The following is a 20,907-nucleotide window of genomic DNA, read 5'->3' as shown; positions in this document are numbered from 1 at the left end:
GGAGGCAGCCCCTAGTCCTGAGCCTAGTAGGGAGGTGGTGAGGGATAGCCCGAGAATGAATGGTAGGAAAACTGCTCTCTTGTGTCGGTGAATCTGTGAGGGGTCTAGGTCAGGGTGGTCAAAGTGGTATGCTGATGAGCCTTCAGAGAAGGGTAATAGGGTGAGTTGGGGAAAGAGAGTGACGGGAACACAGGGGCCACCAGTGGAAGAATTGATAGACTTGTGTAGGGAGCCATTGCACCAGCCTTCGGGGGCTGGGAAGTTTGGAGGAGCGGTGGTGTAGGTGCAGTTGGTGGGGGGCGAGCAGGCGCCGCTGGGAGGGGCGTCTGGTTGATCTGGGCTGGCGGCCGGAAAGCGGGGCGGAGGGTGGTGGTATGGGGGGGGGGCTCGTCGGCTGGGTCGAAGTCGGGGGCAGAGGGAGGGGTTGGCAGTTTAAGAGCGGCAAGGAGCTGTTGGGGTTCGCAAGGGAGGCAGAGGTTAGGTGTGTCCTGTAGGAGGAAGAAGCCGTGAATATATGGGATCTTTACCCATTTTCCTGTTCGCACACAATAGTTGTAGAGATCCCAAAGAAGATCAGGATCAAGAGAGCCATAAGGAGGCCATTTTTTTGGTTGTCTAGGGGATAGGTGGGCCAGTTTTGAGTGCAAAATTTAATTAGGTGTTTTGGTTTGATGTCTGAGGCGAGGCCAAGGGCCGACAAATTATTTAAAAGACATTGTAGGGGGGTGTCGGCCGGCAGGGATGCAGAGCCTCCCATAATGAGAGGAAGGAATAGACGGCGACGAGCTAGGCAGGGCGTCCCCTGCTAGCTGCTTGCTGCGGAGCGAGTCAGAGCGTCCGGATCAATCGTCACCGAAACAGAAGGACTGAGGAGCCTCTGAGAGTCGGGAGGCCATGGGTCACCTGGTACCAGGATTTTAAGGAGCGAAGGAGAGGGGCCCAGGCCGGAGACTCGAGGAGGAGAGGGAGAAAACTCCATTCCCTGCAGGCCAAGGCGGAAGTGAATGATAGGGGCCTACCACTGCCTTAAGGGCGTCAGGCAAAATATGTCCGTCACGGGAGTGGCTAGGGTCTGCCGATTTGCCTGAGAGGTAGGCCCGGGAGGGGAAAGCTTACCGAGATGAGGCCAGTGGTGGGCGAAGAGCTCGGCGAACAGGAAAATGGGTGAAGGCTGGCTGGAGGTCTAGACTGAGCCTGGGAAGGGGATCGGGGTCCCACCTAAAGGTGGGGATCCCGATCCGAGTCACGGCACCAAAATGAAGGGCGACAGGCTAGTCAGAGACGACACCGATGGCAGCCAAGAGATCTTTATTGGAGAGGTAGAGGTCAGGTCGCGCGGGGGAGAGAGAGGAGAGAAAAGAAGAGAGAGGAGAGAAAAGAAAAGAGAGGAGAGAGGAGAGAAAAGAAGAGAAGAGAGAGAGAGAGCTGCTGGTGTGCTGGGTTTTATATCCCTTGGGCCTACGTGGGGCGGGCCCAAGGGAAGGCGGGAGATGCTTCTTTCTGATTGGCCCTCCTTTGGCGGGTTCAGACAGTGCCTGGTCAAGGAGGGGAGAAGAACCCGGAACCGGCGCCATTAAGGTACCCGTTACCTAACAAATCTCACTTTCAAATGTACTTGGGAAACGACCCAAGCTTTATGGTAGATGATGAAAAATGACTTTACAGTCACTTAAATTGAAATTGCTATTGACTACATTGGTTTCAGTTATGGGGAAGAGAAGGTCATAGGTAAAATCTGGATATAGAAATGTTATAATAAAGTTATGTATAAACATATTTTTATTATATTTTTATCATAAAAAATTATCAATAGTAACGTTTTAAATGTGCTATTTGGAATTCTTTCATCAAATATCCTTATAAATTAATACATCTTTAAGTAAATCCTGATTTTTACCTTAAAAAGGAACCCATATAAGTAGATAAAATGTGTATTTTAGGCTAGGCACAGTCACATCTGTAATCCCAGCATTTTGGGAGGCCAAGTCAGGTGGATCATTTGAGATCAGGAGTTCAAGACCAGCCTGGCCCATATGGTGAAACCCCATCTCTACTAAAAATACAAAAATTGGCCGGGCGTGGTGGTGGGCACCTGTAATCTCAGCTACTCAGGAGGCTGAGGCAGGAGAATTGCTTGAGCCTAGGAAGCAGAGGTTGCAGTGAGCAGAGACTGCGCCATTGCACTCCAGCCTAGGCAACACAGCGAGACTCCCTCTCAAAAAAAAAAAAAAAAAGAAAAAGAAAAAAGAAAAGTGTATTTTAAAAGGTTAATTTAAAAAATTACTTACTGCATGATATAATACATGGTTGATTGATTGATTGTTTTTTTAACATTTGATTACCAAAAGACCCATTCCCTTCCCTTTCTGGAAGGAAATAGTTCATGAAAATTATTTTCTGCATGCTCCTTCTTCAAAACTACTTTAATCAATGTTTGTTTTCATTAAAAATTAAAATATAATTTTGTGCCCAATTGTTAAGTAATACTTAACTACAACGTTTGTTTGGCAGAAACGTTTAAATTAAGGTACAATTCTTATATACAGTAGCATTATTCCACATTGCATTTAGGCCATCAAGACTATTTTAATAGCATATTTTATTCAAAGAGATTTGTCCACTCTTATGCCTTCACGGATTAACCAGATATATATATTCTTTACATCATCTATATCTATTTAGTATAAATATCAAAAAATATTTGATAATAATGAATCAGTGTATGCTTTCCCTCTTGCTGTTTTATGAATGTTGTTGCCACAAACAAAATATTTAAAGTAGCCAATAAATTAAAATACCAACATATGCTGAACTTCAAAAGAGCTACATTTTAATTTTGCCAGGCTAGGGAGAAGCATGTTTTATGCTCCATAAACTTCAAAACCCTCCCTGGACCTAAACAATAATTAAGAACAGTTCCTTTGAACCTTAGAAGGGTGTAGTCCATGAATTTACTTGAGATCAAGACATCGCATTTTAAGGCTAAACTAAAAGGCGTACTTCTTCTACTACTGAGACATTGAGCTCTAAGAGAACAATAAACTCTCAAGATCTTTTGATTCATAACTCTGAAGTGACACTCATCAAGTCAACAAATACAAAAAAGCCTAAAACCCCTAACACCCAGAGGCTTGAGCTCTTTTTAGGCAAGTCAAACCCCAACTAAAACTACCTTGGGGAATTCCCAAATACGAATCACAGCAAATCACCTAACAACAATAGAGGTTGCTCATAAACTCTTACAGCCAGAGAGCTCCCATTCAATACTACATGGCTCCAAGTCAGCATTCCTTACAGGTAGCTGTGCAGTCTATGCCAGAATGTTAACACTTTGAATGCTTTTGTTTAAATCACACTTCCATCCAGAAAGAAATTGAAGCAACTTGTAACAAATTTCATTACCATACTTCCTGACAACAAAGGGAGGAAATCAACCTCAGGAAGGAAGAACTTATGTTCACTATTGGAGAGACCGTGATATTCATCCTTGAGTTTGAAATTTGACTTTCAGCTTCCTAATAGCCAAGGCAAAACAAAAAATAGAAACTAACAGTGACAGCTTTGAAACCAGAAAAGGAAAAGGCACTGAACATTCTCAACAGAGATAATGCTTTCCTGCTGCTACGTTCTGCAATAAATTTCTCATATGAGTGTGCCTTTACTTACAGGACAGTCAGCAGTGGAATAGATAACCCCCTCAACTATAAGAAATATCTTTGTTGGGTGTCCAGAGTGTTCATTCCTCCAGCAAGTGTTGGTTATCAGATGATGTGTGAGATGATACTGAGGAATCAGCAGGGAACAAGTAAACAAACAAATAAGTAAGCGATCAAGATCAATTCAGAGAATGGTATATGGGAAAAATAAAAAGGGTAATGTGCTAGAGAACAAAGTGGCAGGCAGGGATAGGGAGAATGATTGTAGATTGGGTAGTTGAGGAAAGTCTTTCTGGAGAAGTGACTTTGAACTAAGGTCTGAATTACAGAAAGGAGCCTGTCAAGCATAGATGTGGAGGCAGAACACTCCAGGCAAAGAAAACAGCAAATGCAATGGCCCTAAGCAGTGTGGTATCGCTTGACTTGTTGCAGGACCATACTGAAGGCCAGTGTGGCTGGAGCATAGTGGGAGAAGAATATGGGCAAGAGGGAGTTGAAGAGACAGGCTGGGGCCAGCACAAAGAGGGCCTGGTGGACCAAAGAAGGATTTCGAATTGTGTTCTGATAGGAAGCTAACTAAGTAGGGGATGATGTGATCTTATTTATATACTAAAAAGATCTTTCTGCTGCTAGGGAGATAACTGATCATAAACGACCAAAGGGGAAAGCAGGAAGGCATGAGCAGGACTGGGATATAGTCTAGAAATAGAGCTGCCTCGATGGTAGACTAGATGCAGGGAGTAAGACATTAAGAATCTAGGTAGATGGTGCTGCTTACTGAATGGGGATGACTATGGGAGCTATGTTTCCAAGGGAAAATCAAGAGTTCTGTTTGGTCATATTGGTTTGAGTCACCCAGTGAGCATCCAAATGAGGATATATTAAGTAGGAGGCCTAGATAGCAAGAGTGAAATTCATTAATTTGGAAGTTATGGCCAAATAAGTGTAATTTAAAGTCATGAGGCCAGATAAAATCTGTCGTGGAAGGCCGGGCGCGATGGCTCACGCCGGTAATCCCAGCGCTTTGGGAGGCCGAGGCAGGCGGATCACGAGGTCAGGAGATCGAGACCATCCTGGCTAACACGGTGAAACCCCATCTCTACTAAAAATATAAAAAATTAGCTGGGCGTGGTGGCGGGCGCCTGTAGTCCCAGCTACTCAGGAGGCTGAGGCAGGACAATGGCGTGAACCTGGGAGGTGGAGCTGGCAGTGAGCCGAGATTGCGCCACTGCACTCTAGCTTGGGCAACAGAGCTAGACTCTGTCTCAAAAAAAAAAAAAAAAATCTGTCATGGAAGAAGAGGGCCAAGGGCCTAGATGTGGATACTGCAACATTTAGAAATCAAAGAGAAGTCTGGGTGTGGTGGCTCATGCCTGTAATCCCAGCACTTTGGGAGGCCAAGATGGGTGGATCACCTGAGGTCAGGAGTTCGAGACCAGCCTGGCCAACATGGTGAAACCCCGTCTCTACTAAAAATACAAAAATTAGCTGAGCATGGTGGCGGGCACCTGTAATCCCAGCTACTCGGAACACTGAGGCAGGATTGCGCCACTGCATTCCAGCCTAGGCGACAGAGCAAGACTTCATCTCGGAAAAAAAAAAGAAATCAAACAGAGAAAAAAGGTACCAGCAAAGAAGACTCAGAGGAAATGGCTAGAGAATAGGCAGAAACTAGAGAATGTGACACAGCAGCCAGGAGAGGATGGTTTTTCAAAGATCAACCCTACCAAATACCACTGAAAGATGGAGAAGCACAGAGACAGAGGAGCGACCACTGGGTTTGGCAGCATGGGTGTTAATAGGCTTTACCAAACAATTTCCATCACTTTTGGGGAGAGAAGCTAATGACAGTAGACTAGAGAAACAATGGGAGGTGATAGGGTGTTCTGAAGGAGAGCAGAGAAATAGGGATAGCAGCTGGAGAATGACAAGACATCAGTGGAAAGTTTTTTAGCTTAAGGTGGGAGAAACTAAAACATTTTTTGTAGGCTGGGAGGAGAATGATCCAATAGAGGGGAAAGGACTATGAAACAGAGAAGGGGGACATCTGTAGGAGTTAAGTCTTTGAGGTCAAAGGGGATTTGATCCCTCAGTTAGGAGCTTGGACATGTCATCTGCAGTAACAGGATAAAGGCAAAAAGATGCAGGTACAGATAAGTGTACGGTGGTATATTCAGTGGAAGGAAAAGAAGAAGGTCCCAACTGTCCTGCTTCTATTTTCTCATGAATCATGATCATCATTTTAGAGGGAGATGGGCAATGAAGAAACACCACTTTTGGAAATTTGAGGACAGATAAGAAGATATGAAATAGCCAATATTTTTTAGTCTTACAATTCCAAAATATCAACTTGGTGTGCCTGATCTATGAAATACCCAATGTGATTCTGAGAGTGTGAAGAATTTCTCAATTGATAATTTCTCAATCTTTCTACTAGCAAAGGGATTAGCTTGTATACCGGGACTGCCAAAATCTAAGCCACCAAATTGCAAATGCTTAATAAATGTTCCTAAGCTATAGAAGGATTGGCCAAAGCATTTCTTCACCAAAGCACCACATCTCACCCTTTTCTGTGTGTGTACCCCACCGCACAAAGTACTACTATTATTATTACTACACAATCACTAAAGTTTACTGAGATATTACCATGTGCCAAGCACTGTGCTAAGTTCCTTACATGTATTTCTTTTAATACTCCCAGCGAAGAAATGAGCAGTATATATTACTATTATCCTAGTTTTATGAATGATGAAACTGAAGCTTCTAAACGCTAAATTATATCAGTATTAAAGACATGCAGTTGTCCATGAAATGGGAAGGACAGATAAATTAACTATTATCAATCATGTCATGTAGTTATGAGTGGAGTTGTATAAATAAGTGTAAAACCAAAACCTAGTAAGGTATTTATGCTTGTAAATAGTTTGCCCATATAGAAAAAAACCAAGACTTGATTAAAATGATTTATACCTATAATGATTCACTATAGAAAGTTAAAATAGGCTGAGTGCAATGGCTGACACTTGTAATCCCAGCACTTTTGGAGGCCAAGGTGGGGGGGATTACTTCAGGCCAGGAGTTCTAGACCAACCTGGGCAACATAGTGAGATCCCATCTCTAAAAAAAAAAAAATTAATATTAGCCAGACATATGGCACACACCTGTAGTCCCAGCTACTGGTCAGGTGAGGCCAAGGTGGGAGGATAACTTGAGCCTGGGAGGCTGAGGCTACAGTGAGCCGAGATCATGCTACAGCATTCCGGCCTGGGTGACACAGTGAGACCCTGTCTCAAAAAAGAAAAAAAAAATTAAAATACTTCAGACAGAAAGTCCCAACTGAAAAATGGAAATCTGGAAAACCCTGTTGACAGAACAAGGTTTGTTGAAGAAGAGACTCAACCAGTAGTATACTGGTAATCTGTTAGACAGCTGTTTTTTTATAGGTGGCAATAGGGGGCCTAATTTATAGCAATTGCCAATTTCAATGGTATAAATACTTCCACTGTGGAATTCAAACTATCAGTGTGACATCAATCATTCCTCAAAAATTCTTGAAAATCTACCAGTCAGCTCTTGTGAATCAGTTCCAGCACTCCACCGGAAGAAGCTAATATAAACCCTCTGGCACCACCAGACCTCATGTTTCCTTGGGTATGTCTAGCAAGGATCACTTTGGGATCTCAGAACTGCAGTCAGCTGAGGTTTTAGCCCTTCTCCTATGGAGCAAACAAATGAAGTAAAAAAGGAACACCGGGCATGAATTATGCTGATTCTAATATATTTTTGATATTGGAGTTAGGAATAGGTATGAGAGACCATCTTTGTTTCAGTCTTTGCTTTTTGCTTGTGTTTTCTCTCTTTTTTTCCAAAGTATTGAAAAGATTAATTGAATAAAATATAATCAGATATTAAAATGAACATAAAAATTGGATATAGAGATTGTCAGAGTGGTCACTTCCTGTGTTTCAACATGCTTGTGTGATTCCATGCCTGTATTCCTAAACAGTACTTACATAGCCTCCCCATGTGAGCACCTGAGAAGTTGGTGTTGATTTATTGGATAAGTGACTGAGTTTTGTGTATGAAAACAATTCACGCATAGAAATTTAACTTAATGCCATCTTAAACAAAGGATTCATTGACCTAATTTCTAGTTCATTAGTACTCACCAAAACAGTGTATTTATAAAGTCATGGGTGATTGTTATGTGAACTTTCAGAATTATGTCTTTCCAGTTTCATTCTTCATTCACATCCAAACAGGTATGGTTTAGACTCTAGGATTGAAACAAGGGTCTAGGGTAGAATCAAGTTTTCTTTCAGACTTGTCCCATAGATTTTTTAAAATATCAGAGCTCCTGGTGTTATAGGAACACTGCATTCTTTTGTCATCTCCAACAAAAAAACTAGTCAATGCTGCCTAAAATTGAGATTGGAAGACAAGGATGCTACAAAAGAGAAAGAAAAGTGCCATACAACAAAGGAAAAGGAAAACCAAAGAGTATGGAGCCCTGGAAACCAAGTAACGGAAGTATATCAAGGAAGAGGTCATGGTCAGCTGTGTCATTGCTGCTAATCAGTGTGCTGGGTGAGGACTGAAATTACCATTGCATTTAGCATGATGGAAGCCATTAGTAACCTGGACCACGGGCAAGTAGTGTTGAGGGGAAAGTGAGAACAAAAGTGACTAAGTGGCTTTAAGAGGAAATTGGAGGAAAAGAATTGGAGACTACTGTGACAGGGAGTGAGGAAATGAGGCAGAAGTGGCGGAGAACTTTTTCTAAGATGGGAGATATTAACAGAATGTCTCCAAGCAAATTTTATATACATGGTTACACGTACACACCCCAACTTTCACACTTGTATTATTCCATTTACATGTTTGTCTCCCCCAATAAATTGTGATAATATATACATTCTTCCAGCCTGGGCAACATGGCAAAATTCCATCTCTACAAAAAATACAAAAATTAGTCAGGGATAGTGACATGGGCCTATAGTCCCAGCTACCCAGGAGGCTGAAGAGGGAGGATCACCTGAGCCCAGGAGTTCAAGACTGCAGTGAGCTGTGATTGTGCCATTGCACTCCAACCTGGGTGACAAAATGAGACCCGGTCTCAAAAAAAAAAAAAAATCTTGAGAACAGGAATCTTTTTTTACTCAAACTTTATATGCCCATAGGCTAACTCAAAGTACTCATTTTGTATCATAGCTGCAGCAAATCACCACAAATTTAGCAGCTTAAAACAATGCAGCTCTGTAAGTTGGAAGTCTAACACAGTCCTCACTGAGCTAAAATCAAGCTCTGGCAGGGTGTTCGTTTGTTGTCTTTGTCTGCTTCTAGAGGCTGCCCTCATTCCTTGGCTCATGGCTCCTTTCTTATCTCCAAAATCAGCATCCTTCCATCTCTCTGACCATGTTTCCACAGTCACATCTCTCTCTGACTCTGAACTCAGCTAGGAAAGATTTTTTGATTTTAAGGAGGCAGGTGAGTAGATTGGACCCACCCAGATTATCCAGGGTAATCTCTCCATCTCAAATTCCTTAATTTAATCACATCTACAAAGACCCCTCTGCCCTGTATATGGCAAGTTATTCACAGGTTCTGGGGATTACAATGTGGACATCATTGCCTATTATATCCGTACTGCCTATTATATCCAGCGACTCACACATAAATAAACAAATGTCTGGAATACAAACCTTATGTTTTTTCTCTCATGGCATTTGTCATACTGCATTCCAAAGGCCTGACTTTCTTAAGAAATTATAATCTCTGTATGAGAGCAGAAACTGTTTCACTTTTGTTCTTCACTGTATTCCCAGCACCTAGCACAAGACATGAAGTAGGTGCTCTATAAGTATTTGCTGAGTGGCTGAATGAATAAATAAGTGAGTAAACCTATTCTATCATGTGAGCTGCCCTAGCAGATCTCTTCTTTGGGCTCAGCAGATAATCTCACTCCCTTAATGGAAATGTGGCTCCTTCTCCAGGAGCGGGGTCAGTTTATCTTCCTTGCCTTGTTACTTCTTTCAGCCTCTGAGTCTACCTTTAGCACATCTTTTCCCTGAGGCACCCACTGAGTTCATGCCATCTGCTATGCTAATTCACATTAAGCTATTAGTGACATTATGACTGGAAGGATATGTTTAATTTTTATAAACATGGAAGGATATGTTTACTTTTTAAATTAATTTTCATAAATGTAATATATACATGGCATTGTCAACCCCGAAAACCTGAGACAGGTCTCAATTAATTTAGAAAGTTTACTTTGCCTAGGTTGAGGACACGCGCCTCACAAGGTCCTGACGACATGTGCCCAAGGTGGTAGGGGCAGAGCTTGGTTTTATTTCTTTTTTTTTTTTTGAGACGGAGTCTCCCTCTGTCGCCCAGGCTGGAGTGCAGCGGCGCGATCTCGGCTCACTGCAAGCTTCGCCTCTCGGGTTCACGCCATTCCCCTGCCTCAGCCTCCCCAGTAGCTGGGACTACAGGCGCCCGCCACCATGGCCGGCTAATTTTTTGTATTTTTAGTAGAGACGGGTTTTCACCGTGTTAGCCAGGATGGTCTTCATCTCCTGACTTCGTGTTATCCACCCGCCTCGGCCTCCCAAAGCGCTGGGATTACAGGTGTAAGCCACGACGCCCGGCCCCAGAGCTTGGTTTTATACATTTTAGGGAGACATGAGACATTCAATATGTGTAAGATGTACATTGGTTCAGTCCAGAAAGGTAGGACAGCTCAAAGCGGGGAGGGCGCTTCCAGGGCATAGGTAGATAGGAGGCAAAGGATTGCATTCTTTTGAGTTTCTCATTAGCCTCTCCCAATGAGAGAGTCAGATATGCATTTACCTCAGGGAGCAGAAGGGTAACTTTGAATAGAATGGGAGGCAGGTCGGGCCGGGTGCGGTGGCTCACGCCTATAATCCTAGCACTTTGGAGGCTGATGCTGGCGGATTACGAGGTCAGGAGATCGTAGACATCCTGGCTAACACGGTGAAACCCCATCTCTACTAAAAATACAAAAAAAAATTAGCCAAGCGTGGTGACAGGCACCTGTAGTCCCAGCTACTGGGGAGGCTGAGGCAGGAAAATGGCGTAAACCCGGGAGGCGGAGCTGGCAGTGAGCCGAGATTGCGCCACTGCACTCCAGCCTGGGCGACAGAGCGAGACTCCGTTTCAAAAAAAAGAAAAAAAGAATGGGAGGCAGGTTGGCCCTATGCACTTCCCAGCTTGACTTTTCCCTTTAGCTTAGTGATTTGGGGGCCCCAAGATTTATTTTCCTTTCACAGCACAAAAACTTTTAAGTACACAAGCATATATATTGAAAAGCAAATTGGCATTTGCTCCTGTTCCTGATACCTAGTTTCCTTCCAGAGGCAACATCTACTGGTTTGTTTGCTTGTTTTTGTTTATTTTGAGGGAAGAAGTCTAATCTAATAGGCATACTCTATGCACGTGCAACTTTTTTATATAAACACAGACGCCTCCTAAAAAAAAAAAATCCCTTTTCTACACCTTGCTTTTTAATTAACAGTATCAATCTTTCCAACAGCGGCTCAGCATACCATTAAACAGAGGTACAACAACTTAGCAAACCTTTATAAATCAGGCCGTCAAGCGATGACTCAGGCAGAATTTCAGCATTCGAGGCAGAGAGAATATGAGTGGTCCTATGTGTGGGAAAGGCAATGGAGAGATCTGTAGTGTTGGCGGGGCACTTGGAAGCCTAGATACGTGTCACAAGAAAATCTCAAGGAAAACAATGTGGACAGGGTTGCAATGACTAGAAGGGAGCAGGAATGCAGACACCAGAAGAGGGAAAGCCAACAAAAGGCAAAAGGAGTGGGCACTCAGGGCTCTTCACAGCCATCTGCACCCAACCCGTCCCGACGCCCCAATGCATCTTCTTTTTCTTTTTTTTTTTTCTTTTTGAAATGGAGTCTTACTCTGTCACCCATGCTGGAGTGCACTGGCATGATCTCGGCTCACTGCAACCTTCGCCTCCCGGGTTCAAGCGATTCTCCTGCCTCAGCCCCGAGTAGCTGACATTACAGGTGCCCCACCACCATGGCTGGATAATTTTTATATTTTTAGTAGAGACGGGGGTTTCACCATGTTGCCCAGGCTGATCTCAAACTCCTGACCTCAAGTGATCTGCCCACCTCAGTCTCCCAAAGTGCTGGGATTACAGGCCTGGGCCACCACGCTTGCTACCGATACATCTTCCTCTACTTCTCTGAGTGCCTTGCCCCTCTGAGCAGGAATGTTTCCTCTCCCAGCCCCTAGCCCTAAGCAGGCACATTCCAGGGCCTTTGCTCATGTCCTCTTGCTTCCTGGGATGCATTTGAAACCATTGACACACCCTCCCTCCTAAGCTATCATCTCTCTGGGTCACCTTGCTCTACTGGTACTTCTGCTACCTCTCTGAACTTTCTTCATTCTCTAAATTCATTGGTTAGGGCTGCCATAACAAAGTACCACAAACTGTGTGGCTTAAGCAACAGAAGTGTATCATCGCACAGTTCTGGAGGCCAGAAGTCTAAAAGCGAGGTGTTGGCGGAGACATGTTCTCTCTGAAAGCCATAGAAGAGAATCTTTCCTTGCCTCTTCTAGCTTCTGGTGTTTGCCAGCAATTCCTGGTATGCTGCCCTTGTGGGTGGGTTGCTCCAAGCTGTGCCTCCATCATCACATGGCTGTTTCTCGACATCATCTTTTTAATAAACATGTCTTTTTCTCGTCTTATGAGGACACCAGTCATATTGCATCTTACTCCAGTATGACCTCATCTTAAATAATTATATCTGCAATGACCCTATTTCCAAACAAGGTCACATTCACAGGTACCAGTGGTTAGGACTTGAACATGTCTTTCTGGGGGACACAGTTCAACCCACAACACTTCCTATAAAACAGTGGTCTACAAAATAGGGTGGACCCCTCTCAGAGTGTATAAGATAATCCTTTGAGAAAAGCGAAGAAATTTCTACTTTTCTAAAAGATAAAAAAATTAAGCATTACTAATATTTAATATGTGGACTGATAACGGTGGCCTCCCCTGTATTCTGTTTGTCAGAGCCCCATGTCATGCCCAGTGAGTGGTGAAAGCTAAAGGAATAGTAGACTTTCCTTAGCGCTGAGGGGATGAAAATGGGGCCCCTGATTCTTGTTCAATTTCAGCATGTCGCCACATATTGCAATTGGAGTGCTTTCGAATATCATTAATGTGGCTACTTTTAGAAAACAAGACCTTTAAATAGTAGACTCTTTACACTACTTTGTACTGAGATGAAGCATAATCATAAAAGTACTTTAAAATTCAACTTAAACTTGAGGTTGCACTCTATTTTACAAAATTACAAATTTTCCAATTTTGCTAGCCTTTTTTCATGATGGCAAATAACAATAAGTAGTATACTACCTAGCAAATGGTGTGGAAAAAACAAAACTTCTGAGTGTATCCCTTCAAGATAAATGCAATTTTTAACAATGAATAAGAAATAGATTTTTGGCCGGGTGCAGTGGCTCACGCCTGTAATCCCAGCACTTTGGGAGGCTGAGGCGGGCGGATCACAAGGTCAGGAGTTCGAGACCTTCCTGCCTAACACGGTGAAACCCCATCTCTACTAAAATACAAAAAAAATTAGCCGGGAGTGGTGGCGGGCGCCTATAGTCCCAGCTACTCGGGAGGCTGAGGCAGGAGAATGGCGTGAACCCGGGAGGCAGAGCTTGCAGTGAGCTAAGATCGCGCCACTGCACTCCAGAATGGGCGACAGAGCAAGACTCCGTCTCAAAAAAAAAAAAAAAAAAAAAAGAAATAGATTTTTCTTCAAAAGCCACTCATGAGGAGAGCATATTGAAAATGGACATTTGAAAATGTTTCCATTGTTACATAAAATAACCATGTTTCTTTCCAAAACTCTTTTTTTTTTTTTTGAGAGAGTCTCACTCTGTCACCCAGACTGGAATGCAGTGGCACAATCTCGGCTCACTGCAACCTCCACCTCCTGGGTTCAACCCCTTCTCCTGCCTTAGCCTCCCGAGTAGCTGGGATTACAGGCATGCACCACCATGCCTGGCTAATTTTATTTGTATTTTTAGTAGAGACGGGGTTTCTCCATGTTGGTCAGGCTGGCCTCGAACTCTCGACCTCACGTGATCCACCTGCCTCAACCTCCCAGAGTGCTGGGATTACAGGCGTGAGCCACCGAGCCCAGCCTTCTTTCCAAAACTATTGTAGCCTCCCATTTCTGGCAATAAGGACAACAAAATGACCTTAAAACTATCATGCTGGCCAGGCACGGTGGCTCATGCTTATAATCCCAGCACTTTGGGAGGCCGAGGCGGGTGGATCACCTGAGGTCAGGAGTTTGAGATCAGCCTGTCCAACATGGTGAAATCCCGTCTCTACTAAAAATACAAAAATTAGCTGGGTGTGGTGGTGGGCGCCTGTAGTCCCAGCTACTTGGGAGGCTGAAGCGAGACAATCGCTTGAACCTGGGAGGTGGTGGTTGCAGTAAGCTGAGATCATGCCCCTGCACTCCAGCCTGGGCAACAGAGCGAGATTCCATCTCAAAAAAAAAGAAAAAAAAAAAAAGAAAACTATCATGCTATAAAACATCTAGTGATGTCGAAAAGAATAATTATTGCTAATGCATAACAGAGTTTCTAAGAAAGTCAGAGCAATTCCCAGGGCCAAAACCAAAGAAGGAAATAAAGCCCAGAGCTGCCAGTGCAGTCACTGCAGCTTCCTGGTAGAGCCTGGAGACAGGAGACACCACCTTGGGGTGGTGCCTTGAGGAAAGGTACAAATAAAAATAAAAATTTCTATTTCCAATTATTTTCTTTCTAAAAAATACAACAAAATTAGCTTCTCTAATATTTAATATGTGGACTGATACCAGCGATCTCCTTTGCATTCTATTTGTCAGAGCCCCATGTCATGCCCTGTAAGTAGTAAATGCGATATTTTACAGACATATTTTATCAGAAAGCTGAGTCTTCTGTGAAAGAACGCCCTGGAAAACATCCACCCACCAGCAGAGACACCTGGGGAAGAGTATCAGTGTCAGCCTGTTCTTTTGATAGGGGAAAAGGAAAGGAAGTCTCCACTAAGGATTTTTGTTTTCTTTTTTTTTTTGAGACAGGGTCCTGCTCTGTTGCCCAGGCTGGAGGGCAGTGGTGGAGTCACAGCTCACTGCAGCCTTGCTCACTGCAGCCTTGCTCACTGCAGCCTTGACTTCTCAGGCTCAAGAGATCCTCCCACCTCAGCTTCCCGAGTGAGTGAGTAGCTGGGACCAAAGTGCCGGGATTACAGGCATGAGTCACCGTGCCCGGCCGGTATTTCAATATTTCACTTAAACAATGTGAAGAGCAGAAGTTGAATATTATAGCAGCAAATCCTCTATACTAGCAAATGCTCAGTCCACTGATATGGAAACCACAGGTTCATCTAAATGATGGAGAAGTCTGTAGAATGATGTTTCCTTCAACAAGGCCTTACAGGATCCAGCAAGTCTTTGAAGTCATGCGTGCTCATCTTCCTGGCATTTGTCCTATGCACATAACACATCTGCAACTGACTGGTTCAGTTCAAACCTAAGGCTAGCAAATTCGGAGGACTAGTTAGTCTGTGTTTCTCATTCTGTAGCCACTTCTTAGCCTATTCTCATTCTACTTTACGTACAACTTCTACCCATTGCTAAACATTCTTCTCAAACTTTACTGCCAGGCACACAATTTTCTTTGGCCATTTCAGCCTATGGGACTTTTTCCTTCCTGTAAACTTTCATCACATTTTCTCTGTCACTCACCTGATTTTTGATAATATTTGGTTTGAGATTGACTTCACTGGATCTTATTTCCCCTCCAAGTTACTTGCTGTCATCAGGAAGCATATTGAAATCCTAGGCATCTTTTATTTATTATTTTAGAAGCTGAAACCCACCTCTGTCCTTGGTATAGATGTTTAGTTATTATGTAACTATTGTACTAATCATATAATTATATATACAATATAGACATATAATCATATATGTACATGATTATGGCATGTTTAAAGTTTTGAGGTGCAATGCCATCCTAGCCAAGATTGGTTTCATTCTGAAGAAATTTGTTAATTATTGAGGAATAGAGGCAAGGAGGGTATAGAAGAACAGACTAAGATCATATCTAACCTGTACAATACAACTCACTCACTTCTTTCCTACATTAAGGTTAAATTTCCAAGAATCATATATTATAGAATGACAGCATGCTGGTTATTGATTTGTCACTTCTTGTCTTCACACCCCCTCTTCACTTCCCCTGCTTGTGATACTGGTGCTGAATCCCAGAAACATTTCTCTTCACCTGATGACATAATGTTAAGCTTTGTCAGTGGAGGGTTCTGGAGGGATACCGCAGGAGAAAGGGGCTTCTCTTCCTGGTTCTCAGGTGCTTTCTTTTCTTCCTCCTCTGGTGACTCCCCTGTGGTCAAGGGTGGGACTCACCCCCAGCAAGTTTCACTTTAATCCCACAGGCAGCTTCTGTCAAGTTCCACAAGTGTCCTGGCTGACTTCTCAGCACTCCCATATGCAGGTTCTCAACAAGATTTTCTAGCACCAGTGGTTGCCTGCTTGCCTGCCACCCCAGTCTGTCACACCCTGCAACTCCCTCCGCCATTCATTGACAGCTATACCTTCTCTGTAAGGTCTCTGTCTCCACATCGGGATGGAGACTCTCCAAGTTTGTCCCTTTCTCGGGTTCTCTGTTTCAGCCCTAAGGTGGGACCTTAAGGTACTCCCTCTATCTGCTAGTCCTGTGTTCTTTAGAGTTCACTTTACCCTTTAATAGCTAACTCCCTGCTATTAGTTAATAATTTTTTTTTTTTTTTTGAGACGGAGTCTTGCTCTGTCGCCCAGGCTGGTGCAATCTCGGCTCACTGCAAGCTCCGCCTCCCGGGTTCACGCCATTTTCCTGCCTCAGCCTCCCGAGTAGCTGGGACTACAGGCACCGCCACCATGCCCGGCTAATTTTTTTTTTGTATTTTTAGTAGAGATAGGGTTTCACCGTGTTAGCCAGGATGGCCTCGATCTCCTGACCTCGTGATCCGCCCGCCTCGGCCTCCCAAAGTGGTGGGATTACAAGCTTGAGCCACCGCACCCGGCCAATTTTTTTTTTTTTTTCCAGATGGAGAATCACTCTGTCGCCCAGGCTGGAGTGCAATGGTGCGATCTCGGCTCACTGCAACCTCCGCCTCCAGGTTTCAAGCCATTCTCTTGCCTCAACCTCTGAGTAGCTGGGGTTACAGTCACGCACCACCACGCCTGTCTAATTTTTGGATTTTTAGTAGAGACGAGGTTTCACCATGTTGGTCAGGCTGGTCTCGATCTCCTGACCTCATGATTCGCCTGCCTTGGCCTCCCAAAGTGCTGGGATTACAGGCAAAAGCCACCACGCCTGGCCCTAGTTAATAATTTTTTATGTTAAACTTCTGTTCCAAATACCGTGTGATTGCTGTCTCCTAACCGGACCCTGAAGGATACAGACAGAATCAAAAGGAAACATTTTCTACAATTCCATCACCTTATAGGTGAGGAGATTGAACCAGAAGGACAGGGAGAGGGACCAGAAAAGCAAATGTCTTGCCTGTCACACAGTGAGAGGTAGAGTTAGAGGTGGAAGTCATATCACCTAGTAGGCAATATCAGCAGTGGCTACACTATACACACCTAGCTCAATGGCTGGAATATAAGACGTGTTGCATAGAAATGTGTTGAGTGAGTGAGTTAATGAATTATGGCTCTGAGGGCAAGGCTTGGTTGGGGAAGTTCAGGGAAGAGGAAGTATGAAGGTGTAGAGTCTTTCGTAATGATAAAGTAAGTTATCAGTGAGATAAGAACACTATGCAGGAGAGACCAAGATCTCTTGGCAGATAATTTGCCAGTTACTTCTTAATGGAACAGACAACCCAGCAGCTTGACTTCAGCCCATAGATGATCTGGTAATCATCATGGGGTTGATTTTTTTTTCTTTTCTTTTCTTTTTTCTTTCTTTTTTTTTTTTTTTTTTTTGAGACAGAGTTTCACTTTTGCTGCCCAGGCTGGAGTGCAATGGCATGATCTCAGCTCACTGCAACCTCCGCCTCCTGGGTTCAAGTGATCCTCCTGTCTCAGCCTCCTGAGTAGCTGGGATTACAGGCTCCCGCCACCACACCCGGCTAATTTTTGTATTTTTAGTAGAGACGGAGTTTCACCATGTTAACCAGGATAGTCTCAAAGTCCTGACCTCAGGTAATCCACCCACCTCGGCCTCCCAAAGTGCTGGGATTACAGGCCTGAGCCACCATGCAATACCCCCAATGACTTTTCAGATCACCCAGGCTGCCCAAATATTTACCAGATGGTGGCAGCTTCCCTGGAAGGGTTCCCAACCTAATTGGTTTGTGGCATCCAAGAGGAGGCAGCTCGGCCTGGTGTGGGCAACATGGTGAAACCCCATCTCTACTAAAAATACAAAAAATTAGCTGGGCGTGGTGGCAGGCACCTGTAATCCCAGCTACTCGGGAGGCTGAGGCAGGAAAATTGCTTGAACCCAGTGGGCGGAGTTTGCAGTGAGCCGAGATCACACCATTGCACTCTAGCCTGGGCGACAAGAGCGAAACTCTGTCTCAAAAAAAAAAAAAAAAAAAAAAAAAGAGGCAGCTCTCTGTTGTGGCCAAAAATCAATGGCAATAAACGAGGCCCCTCCAGAATTGGCCCTATGTCCCACCCACTCACTTGAGATCCCCACAACCCACAAAGCAGTGGTTTGGATTTTGTAATTAGCAGTTTGTCTTTAATAACGGTGGTTTTAGCATTGCGGGTGCCAATACAGTTTCTTTGAAGCATTGGCCAGGACCCAGGAGTTGCTCCTAATTTCTAATTAAGGCATGTTCAGATAGTAAGAGAAGAAAGACCTAGCCGGGCGCGGTGGCTCACGCCTGTAATCCCAGCACTTTGGGAGGCTGAGGCGGGTGGATCACGAGGTCAGGAGATCGAGACCACGGTGAAACCCCGTCTCTACTAAAAATACAAAAAAATTAGCCGGGCGTGGTGGCGGGCGCCTGTAGTCCCAGCTACTCGGAGAGGCTGAGGCAGGAGAATGACGTGAACCCGGGAGGCGGAGCTTGCAGTGAGCCGAGATTGCGCCACTGCACTCCAGCCTGGGTGACAGAGCAAGACTCCGTCTCAAAAAAAAAAAAAAAAAAAAAAAAAGAGAGAAGAAAGACCAGCCTAGCATTTCAACTAGAACAGAGTGGTGTGATGGATTCGGCTTGGGCAAACTCCTTTTAGACAAATTGTTTTGACAAGTTCAAGAAAAAGGAGGGGATTCTAGGAGTAACAAGATCAAGTGGAAAGAACACTAGCCCTTGGGCCGGGCGCGGTGGCTCACGCTTGTAATCCCAGCACTTTGGGAGGCCGAGGCGGGCGGATCACGAGGTCAGGAGATCGAGACCACGGTGAAACCCCGTCTCTACTAAAAATACAAAAAAAATTAGCCGGGCGTGGTGGCGGGCTCCTGTAGTCCCAGCTACTCGGAGAGGCTGAGGCAGGAGAATGGCATGAACCCAGGAGGCGGAGCTTGCAGTGAGCGGGAGATCGCGCCACTGCACTCCAGCCTGGGCGACAGAGCGAGACTCTGTCTCAAAAAAAAAAAAAAAAAAAAAAGAACACTAGCCCTGAAGTCCAGCTCTCGGAGGTCAAGTCCCAGTTCTGCTATGAACTAACTGATTGTATGCTCCTGGCCAACTCACTTCACTATTGGAGCATCAGTGCTCTCTTCTATGAAAGTTTCACCAAAACAATTTCTGGACCCCAGCAACATCTTAAGAGATCATGGGATTCAGGGCACATCTCCTCTTCATCCACTGCCACCTTCAAAAAACTGACTTCTGTATGTTTCAGAATAAATGTTATTCTTTAAGAGTAAGGGTTTCACAGCCAGGTGCATTGCCTCACGCCTGTAATCCCAGCACTTTGGGAGGCTGAGGCGGATGGATCACCTGAGGTCAGGAGTTTAAGACCAGCCTGGCCAACATGGCAAAACCCTGTCTCTACTAAAAATACAAAAATTAGCCAGGCCTGGTGGCAGGTGCCTGTAATCCCAGCTACTCGGGAGGCTGAGGCAGGAGAATCACTTGAACCTGGGAGGCGGAGATTGCAGTGAGCTGAGATCGCTCCACTGCACTCCAGCCTGGGCGACAGAGCAAGACTGCATCTCAAAAAAAAAAAAAAAAAAAAAAAAAAGTAAGGGTTTCACTTTGTGCCTATCTCGGAGCAAATGACCAAAAGTGTTTCTCTTATGCATGCATTTGTTCAGTTACTCTCTCTGAGCACCTTCCAGGAGTTGAAAGAAGTGCCTGAGTACTAATCCTTTTTCAGGCTCACACACTCAAACCCCTTTACATAGTTTTCCGACTCGGCGGCATACTCTTAACTCCTCCTTTTCTGTACTCATAGCAGTCAGCGTCTGTTCAACTCATTTCCTAATCTATCCCATAACCTCTCTTTCACTCTGGAGTTTAGCCGTTAAATTGTTACCTCATTTCTCAAAGGCATTTGCCATATCTCTAACCAGAAGTGAGATCTGAAGGGCAGAAACTGGACTCTGCACTTCCTACCTCCAACAGAATCTAATTCAGTGTCCTCCTCGTGGGTAGTGCTCAATTAATGGTCCTTAATTGATGGGTCCATTAGCATTGTGGGTGTACAAAGGCATATAAGTGGACGTTCCTGTCCTCAGGAAAGATTCAGTGTAATTGAGGGAGACGGTGCGACCTGAAGAGTTAGGTGACAGTTGCAAGCAACATCACCAGGCCTGTGATTCATTGTCAATAAATGATAGGTCAGTGGTTCCCAACCTTTGGACCCTGGACCTCTTGCAAACTATGGGTTATGCTAAGCATCACAAATCCTTATATCTGTAAGATGACTCAGATATGTCTCAAATGGTAGTCTCCTCCCCCCTTATCTATGGTTTGGCTTTCCGATGTTTGTTACCCACAGTCAACCAAGTTTCGAAAATATAACATGGAAAATTCCAGAAATAACCAATTCCTGAGTTTTCAAATGTGCACTGTCCCACTTTATCCAGCCTGGGATGTGGACCCTCCCTGTGTTCAGTGGATACACACTGCAGACGCTACCTGCTCGTTAGTCACTAGATAGCCATCTCTGTTATGAGACGACTGTCACGTATCACGGTGCTTGTGTTCAGGTGACTCTTATTT

At 44.3% G+C, this 20,907-nt stretch overlaps 1 long non-coding RNA gene across 1 annotated transcript in view; it reads left to right on the top strand.

The window, feature by feature from the left end:
* The first annotated feature begins 1,416 nt into the window (after window positions 1-1,416).
* The window catches only part of LOC134736600 (uncharacterized), a 44,743-nt gene continuing 25,252 nt past the window's right edge, over window positions 1,417-20,907 (top strand). Inside the window, exon 1 of the long non-coding RNA XR_010120696.1 lies at window positions 1,417-1,578. This is a non-coding gene — a long non-coding RNA (uncharacterized lncRNA). The remainder of the gene's footprint in view (window positions 1,579-20,907) is intronic.

The sequence above is a fragment of the Symphalangus syndactylus genome, chromosome 5 (assembly GCF_028878055.3).
Source record: "Symphalangus syndactylus isolate Jambi chromosome 5, NHGRI_mSymSyn1-v2.1_pri, whole genome shotgun sequence".
NCBI lineage: Eukaryota > Metazoa > Chordata > Mammalia > Primates > Hylobatidae > Symphalangus > Symphalangus syndactylus.
Note: the sequence above shows the minus strand (reverse complement) of the source record. Positions and strands in the feature narration are given on the sequence as shown.